This window comes from Carlito syrichta, unplaced genomic scaffold (genome assembly GCF_000164805.1).
Source record: "Carlito syrichta isolate Samal-C Ts95f unplaced genomic scaffold, Tarsius_syrichta-2.0.1 Scaffold315497, whole genome shotgun sequence".
Taxonomy (NCBI): Eukaryota; Metazoa; Chordata; class Mammalia; order Primates; family Tarsiidae; genus Carlito; species Carlito syrichta.
This window is the reverse complement of record NW_007259593.1, coordinates 1,328,870-1,336,652: the sequence shown is the minus strand read 5'-3', so window position 1 is coordinate 1,336,652 and position 7,783 is coordinate 1,328,870. Positions and strand designations below refer to the sequence as shown.

General features: G+C 41.7%; 1 pseudogene; it reads right to left on the bottom strand.

Moving 5' to 3' along the window:
- LOC103275523 overlaps nt 1–7,783 on the bottom strand; it is a 9,524-nt pseudogene that overhangs the window by 698 nt on the left and 1,043 nt on the right.

The following is a 7,783-nucleotide window of genomic DNA, read 5'->3' as shown; positions in this document are numbered from 1 at the left end:
CCCGCCGCCGGCTGCTGACGCGGCCGCCACCGGCTTCCTCCTACCCAATTTGTTGTACACAAATTCTGGATTTTTTCGGTTCCCCCTCACATGCTGATTGGGACGGCTTTTCCTCCTCCTGAGGAGTATGACAGGAAGGTAATCGTAAGTGAACTTAGATCAACATAGTCATTTTTTTTTTTTGAGTCGGGGTCTCTCTCGGTCGCCCAGACTGGAGTGCAGTGGCCGCTCCCGGCCACCACAGCCTCGACCTGCTGGGCTCAGGGGATCCTTCCCCCTCAGCCTTCCACGTAGCTGGAACTACAGGGGCACGGTACCACACCCGGCTCATTTGTGGATTTATTGTAGAGATGAAGTCTCACCAAGTTGCCCAGGCAGGTCTCGAACCCGCGGGCTCAGGCAATCCACTCACCTCAGCCTCCCAAAGGTGCGGGATTACAGGCTGAGCCACCAAGCCCGGCTTAGTCATTCATTTGTAATCATAGCTGCAGTTTTTTAAATTCCATAACTTGATATTAATTTTATATAGGTGGTTAATATCACATAGTTGGATATATTAAAATTGTGCAATTTTGGAATACACATAAATGACACATGAATATAATCTTAGGAGAAAGTTAAACATCCCTTTTTGCTTGAAAATGTTTTTTGTGTGATTTTAGTACACCAACTGAGTTAAATTTCCAGGTGATTTCAGAAAACTTAATACAGAAAAAAATTTTAAAAGTTTAGAAACACTGAATCGAGAACTTGAAATTTACATGTTGAAATGTTTGTTAAGTATTAAAGGTTGTAAAAGCATGATATAACAACACAGGATTACAGAGTATTGCAAAATAGCCACTCATTTAGCCAAATTATAATCTATAGATTTGAAAAGCAAAACCCTACTCTTTGATAGAGGAGATTAATTTCCTTAGGCAGTGAAAAGAAAGATAACAGGAGACTGGCTAAATTTGTCTTTTCTCCCCTTACTGTTTTGCAGTTTGCAAAAACCTTTTTTTTTTTTTTTTGAGTTGGAGTCTCATTCTGTCGCCCAGATTGCAGTGCAGTGGCTGCTCCCGGCCACCGCAGCCTCGACCTGCTGGGCTCCGGCAATCCTTCTGCTTCAGTCTTCCATGTAGCTGGAACTACAGGTGTGTGCCACCACGCCTGGCTAATTTTTTTATTTTTATTGTAGAGATGAGGTCTCACCAAGTTGCCCAGGCAGGTCTCGAACCCGCGGGCTCAGGCAATCCACTCACTTTGGCCTCCCAAAGGCGCGGGATTACAGGCTGAGCCACCGAGTCCGGCCGCAAAAACCTTTTATTACTTCCTGAAAATATACAAAAACCTACTAAAAAGAGAATAGCAACTTTTATCCTTGCATAAGTGTATTAGGATCATTACAACGAATTTTAATACAATTTTATAACCAAACATTTAATTTTGACTAGATTAATGCTTTAAAAACATTGTTGTTTTGACATAGGGGCTTACATTTTGACCAATAATCAGTATGCTTAATTTTTAGAAAACGAAATCACACCCTGTAGATTTTAGCTAACTTTATCATATAAATGATTAATCTGGCATAAACTTTACCAGTTTAAGCCTTTATTATTATTATTAGTATTATTATTAATTTTTTTTTTTTTTTTTTTTTGAGTTGGAGTCTCACTCTGTCACCCAGACTGGAGTGCAGTGGCCGCTCCCAGCCACTGCAGCCTCGACCTGCTGGGCTCTGGCGATCCTTCCGCCTCAGCCTTCCAAATTTATCTACAATAAATTTTTTATTTATTGTAGAGATGAGGTCTTGCCAAGTTGCCCAGGCAGGTCTCGAACCCGCGGGCTCAGGCAATTCACACACCTCGGCCTCCCAAAGTGCTGGGATTACAGGCTGATCCACTGAGCCCGGCCTATTTTTATTATTTTACCTTAGGATAAAAAATTACCTTTTCAACATTCTGTATTCAGTTAGTTTACCTGCCATTTATATTTCCTTAAGTTTTGCATGTAAAGTTGTCTTTTTCATTTTATTTTATTTTTATTTTTTTGAGTTGGAGTCTCTGAAGCTTAGACTGGAGCGTAGTGGCATATTCATGGTCACACTCATGACCAGTACTAGATCTGTTGGGCCCAGTCAATCCTTCCATCTCAGTGGTTGGAACCACAGGCAGCTGCTACCACACCCGGAAAATTTCTTTTTATTATTATTTATTGTAGAAACAAGGTCTTGCCAACGTACCCAGGCTGTTCTCAAAACCCTGGGCTCAGACATTCCTCTCAACTCCACCTCCCAGCATTCTGGGATTACACTGTGTCCGGCCAAATTATCTTTTTTATATTTGATAGATTTACACACACTGTTAAATTTGATAGATTTAACTATACACACAATGTTAACTTTCAGTGACTTATTTTTAGTAAAAACCTAGGAACCAAGTAATCTTAAATATGTCTTAGAAGCAGAGTTTAGACCAATGTTTGGGGCTAGGCTTTATATTTTAGCAGCTTGAATTTAAAGATAGAAGTTTACTGACAACTTCTTAAGTATTACAGAAGGAAAGTTTTATATTTTAAAACATCTAGCAGAGATAGTATTTAACTAATGGACTAACAGAAAAAATATTTAAAATTTGAAGGCATTCTATTTTACTGATTTTAAGATTTTAGTTACTTACTAGAGATTATTAAGGTTATGTGAGCAAAAGGCATGAATTAAAGTTTCTATTTTCTGATAAAACATGTTAAGCGCTTACTTCTTTTAAACCAATTACTTAGACTTCGTATATGTACATTGATAGATTAGTGTTTTTAAAAAAACCGTTACTTTTACATAATGGCATTTTGGCCTAACATCAGTTTGGTGTGATTGTGATATTAATGGTTAATTCAAATAAATAACTAAATATTTTTTTTTTTGCAAACTTGATCATTTATAGAATTTCTTCACATATTCCTTTCTGTGAACTTTACACAGACCATTTTACAACACACCTGAACCCCTTATTTTTGTCCTATACTTCCGTTTTCCCAGTCACTCTATTATAGGACAAAAATTTACCATATAAGAAGCTTCTTTCTTATACAAAATTATTATCTTTCTTTAGAACTTTATTACCAAAGATGCACCTTGATATTCACAACTTTCTTTACATCTCTTTCCTACTTGCTGGTTCTTTCCTTTTACCTTCTTTTATAGATTACTTTTTTCTTTTTTTTTTTTGAGTTGGAGTCTCACTCTGTCCCCCAGACTGGAGAGCAGTGGCCGCTCCCGGCCACCGCAGCCTCAACCTGCTGGGCTCTGGCTATCCTTCCGCCTCAGCCTTCCAAGTAGCTACTTTTTTAAATGTACACCTTGAATTAACCTTTTAGTAACTTCTGATTAAGACAAGACTATGTTTTTTCCCACAATTTTAAATGAGTATTTAATGTTTACATTTAGCAATGTGAAGGATAAGTGAATGAGTGTCAGCATGGTGGCCAGAACCAAACGGCTGGCACCTGTGTTAATTAAGAAATTAATTTGGGCTGGGCTCTTTGGCTCAACCTGTAATCCCAGCGCTTTGGGAGGCCAAGGTGAGTGGATTGTCTAAACCCGAAGGTTTGAGACCCGCCTGGGCAACTTGGCGAGACCTCATCTCTACAATAAATCAAAAATTAGCCAGGCGTGGTAGCACGCTCTTGTAGATTCAGCTACTTGGAAGGCCGAGGCAGAAGGATCGCCGGAGCCCAGCAGGTCTAGGCTGCGGTGGCCGGGAGCGGCCACTGCACTCCAGTCTGGGCGACAGAGTGAGACTCCAACTCAAAAAAAAAAAAGAAAGAAAGAAAGAAAAAAGAAATTAATTTGGGTTCTAGCACCCTAATATTCACCTGGGGTTGTTGGGTGATTGTAAGTTGGCATGCTGCTTTGCACAAGATTTTTGGGCCTCTTAGCGGCTACCAATTTTTAGAACCGAGCATTTCCTCTTCTCTCTGGAAGAACGCGCGCTTGCTGTTTCCCAATGACACTATGGTCCACACGATGGAAAAGGTGTTGGAGGTCTTGGTTTTTCAGGGCAATTTTAAGTGTCCCCATTGGCTGCATTTATAGCAACAGATACAATCCCCCTTAGCAGGGTTGTTCTTGCCAGGTTTCTGTCGGGTAGCTGGAGTTTTGTCGCTAATGGTAACTGCCAGTTGGGATGTTTGCTGCTGGTTCTGCTGTCTTCCATGTTGTTGTTCCTCTTCCTTAATGTTTTGGTTGTTAAAAACTTCAAAGGTTGACCGGGTGTGGTGGTTCAGACCTGTAATCCCAGCACTTTGAGAGGCCAAGGGAGGGGATTGCCTGAGCCCATGGGTTCGAGAACAGGCTGGGTAACTTGGCAAGACTTCATCTCCACAATAAGTCAAAAAATTAGCTGGGCATAGTAGTGAGCACCTGTGGTTCCGACTACTTGGAAGGTTGAGGCGGATCACCTGGGCCCAGTGGGTCGATGCTGGGTAGCCGTGAGCCTGCCACTACACTCAAGCCTGGGTGACAAAGTGAGAATCCAACTCAAACAACAACAACAACAACAAAAACCTCAAAAGTTTTCTGTAATTGGAAGTTTGGTATTTGTAGTTATAAATCTAGCCTCTGGCATCTAATACCCCACAGGATATAATTTTGTTTGCAAAGTAGTGAAATAAAGCAAAAAATACCTGTAGACATGGAACTTCAGACCATTTCTGTTCTTGCTTACAGAATGAATCTAATTGCTATGTGCTATTAAAGCTGAAAATCCCATTTTTACTCCAAGCCTCACTATCTGCTAATTTGTACTGAATCCAAATCTTATTACAATAATGTATTAACTTCTTTTACTTTAAACCATCCAATTCTAATTTTTCCAATTTATTAAAATTTGGTCTGGGTGTGGTAACCTATAAATCCAGCAATTTGGGAGGCAGAGGCAAGAGGATTGCTGAGCCCAGGGATTCAAGACCAGCCTGGTTAACATGGCGAGACTTTGTATCTACAATAAATAATAATAATAATAAAAATTAGCTGGGCATGGTGGTATGAGCCTCTGGTTTCAGCTACTTGGAAGGCTAAGACAGAAGGGTCACCTGAGCCCATCAGGTTAAGGCTGCAGTGACTATGAGTGTGCCACTATACTCCAGCCTAGGTAGCAGAGTGAGACTCCACCTCAAAATTTTTTTTATTTTTTTACCTAACTGGGAGTCTAAGAGTATAGATTGAGTATATTACTGATGTTCTCATTCAAGTTCCTCAAAAAACTCGAAACTTTGCCTTTGAATTCTTGTGTGCTGTATTCTTCAAAGGAAAATTCTAAGATGAAAAACAAAGCCATAAGTGGTGATGCTAGGCATCCCTGGGATCCTGATGGCCATCTGAGTCAAGTGTCCTCAGCCCCCTTGTGTCCACCTGTGTAGGACTTTCCCTGATGTTCTGTGTACCTGTGACTTGAGACTGACAGCCAGTGAGGTTTAATTAAGGACTTTCCAACAGTGCCATTTGAAATGGTCTGATGCATAAGCATTTTAGAGTGAACAGACTGCTTGGATAGGAAATTGTCTGTTTCTATCCATTTCCAATAAGGGAAGGCAGATTTGCTAAGATTTTCTGCAGGTTACTAAACAAGAGTTTAAGAAGTGTCAGAGGCTTTCCAGCTACTTGGAAGACTGAGGTGGAAGGAGACTCCAACTCAAAAAAAAAAGAGAAAAGAAAAGGGGAGAAATATAAAATGTGTCTCAGCACCAGCATCTTGGAGAATGACCATGTTTTTGCTTTTTTACAAAAAGGTAGATATAGCTATCTCTTATTGATATGCTAATGATGGCAGACCACATCATTACTGCTGCTTTGGAGAGACTGCCATCTCTCTACCTCTGATAGGTGAGGTGACTGGACTTTTCCAGAACATACATTTTGTTTTTGTAGGAGACTTGCCATTCTTTTGAATGTACTCGTTCATGAACTAGAAGGTGATCTTATTATCATTTCTATAGTTTTTGATTCCTGGTCCAGGAACCACCTTAATGGAGTTTCCTTTGGTGAGCTAAGGGCATGGGGTGGACTGGGGTCCTACATAGAATTCACATTCTGTCTGCAGGGCTACTTTGCCGGCAAGATGTCTGGACACTTTCTTACTAAAAATTAAAAACTGTCCTGCCTCAGAGTCACTGCTAGCATGTAATGCCTGCCTGAGAAAGCTTCAGGTACTGAATACAACTCTACATGGGCTGTACCCTCAAAGCCACAGGAATGGGGCTGCCTTAGGTATTGAGGGCTCACCCCTGAACATCTGTGTTCAGGAGGTGGCACATGGAGTCAAAAGAGATTGCTCTCTAGTTTTGTTATTTTTGTTTTCATTTTTTTGAGTGGGAATCTCACTCCGTTGCCCAAGCTGGAGCACAGTGGCATGCTCACTGTTCCCCCAGCATCGACCTGTGGAGCTCAGGTGATCCTTCCGCTTCAGTCTTCCAAGCAGCCAGAACTATAGGTGCATGCTGCCATGCCTGGCTAAATTTTGATTTCTTGTAGAGAAGAGGTCTTGCCAAGTTGGCCGGACTGGTCTCGAACCCACGGGCTCAGGCAATCCACTTGCCTCGGCCTCCCAGAGTGCTGGGATTACAGGCTGAGCCACCCAGCCCGGCCACTCTCTAGCTTTAATATGTAATGTATACCATTCTGGGTTTTGGACTTGCTTGGGGCTGGTTACTCCTTTCTTTTTGCCTATTTTTCCCTTTTGGAATGGGAATGTCTACCCTATTTTTGTTCTGTCATTGCATCTTGGAAGTAGATAACTTGTTTTGACTTTACAGGTTCACAGATGAGATGCTGGACTTGGAACTTTTGAATTGGTACCGGGACAAGACTTTGGGGGTATGGGGTTGGAATGAATTTATTTGTATGAAAAAAGAACATGAGTTTGTGGAGTGCTAGGGATAGAATGTGTGAACCTAAAATAAAATTCTAAGCTGCCCAATCAACTGAATGGATCCCCTCTGGGTGAGGGAAACCTGAAAAACTAAATTCCAGGCTTGACAGAGATGGGGGTTGGACACACCTCATACTACCTTCTTCCTGGGGGAGTTATAGGCACCACAAATTAGCGGTAACATTAAAATAGAGATCATAAGACTGATGAAACAGACTCTGTTGTAATAAGATACCAAATTCCAACCTGACTCTGATATAGCATCACATGAAAAATAGCAGACCCGCTGGGCAGGGTGGCTCAGCCTGTAATCCCGTGCCTTTGGGAGGCTGAGGTGAGTGGATTGCCTGAGCCCATGGGTTTGAGACCTGCCTGGGCAAACTTGGTGAGACCTCATCTCTACAATAAATCAAAATGAGCCAGGTGTGGTAGCGTGCGCCTGTAGTTCCAGCTACTTGGAAGGCTGAGGCAGAAGGATCGCTGGAGTCCAGCAGGTCGAGGCTGCGGTGGCCGGGACCGGCCACTGCACTCCAGTCTGGGCGACAGAGTGAGACTCCAATTCAAAAAAAAAAGAAAAATAGCAGACCCTAAAAAGAGATAAAGATATTTTACCCCAAAATATGTTCATTTGACATATTTTGGAATAACTCTTCAAAGGCATCTCTTGGGGAAATCTGCATCTGTAGAGAATTTCTTTCCCTAGGAAGAGTCTGACACCTTTAAAGACGTTTACTTCCTACTCTCTCTGAAGTCGGCTACTTGGAGCCTTCATCTACATAACAAGAAACTTGGCTTCCACAACTCCCTTTATCTTTTGTGTGTGTGTGTGTGTGTGTGTGTGTGTGTGTGTGTGTGTGGTATGCTTCTGACCACCG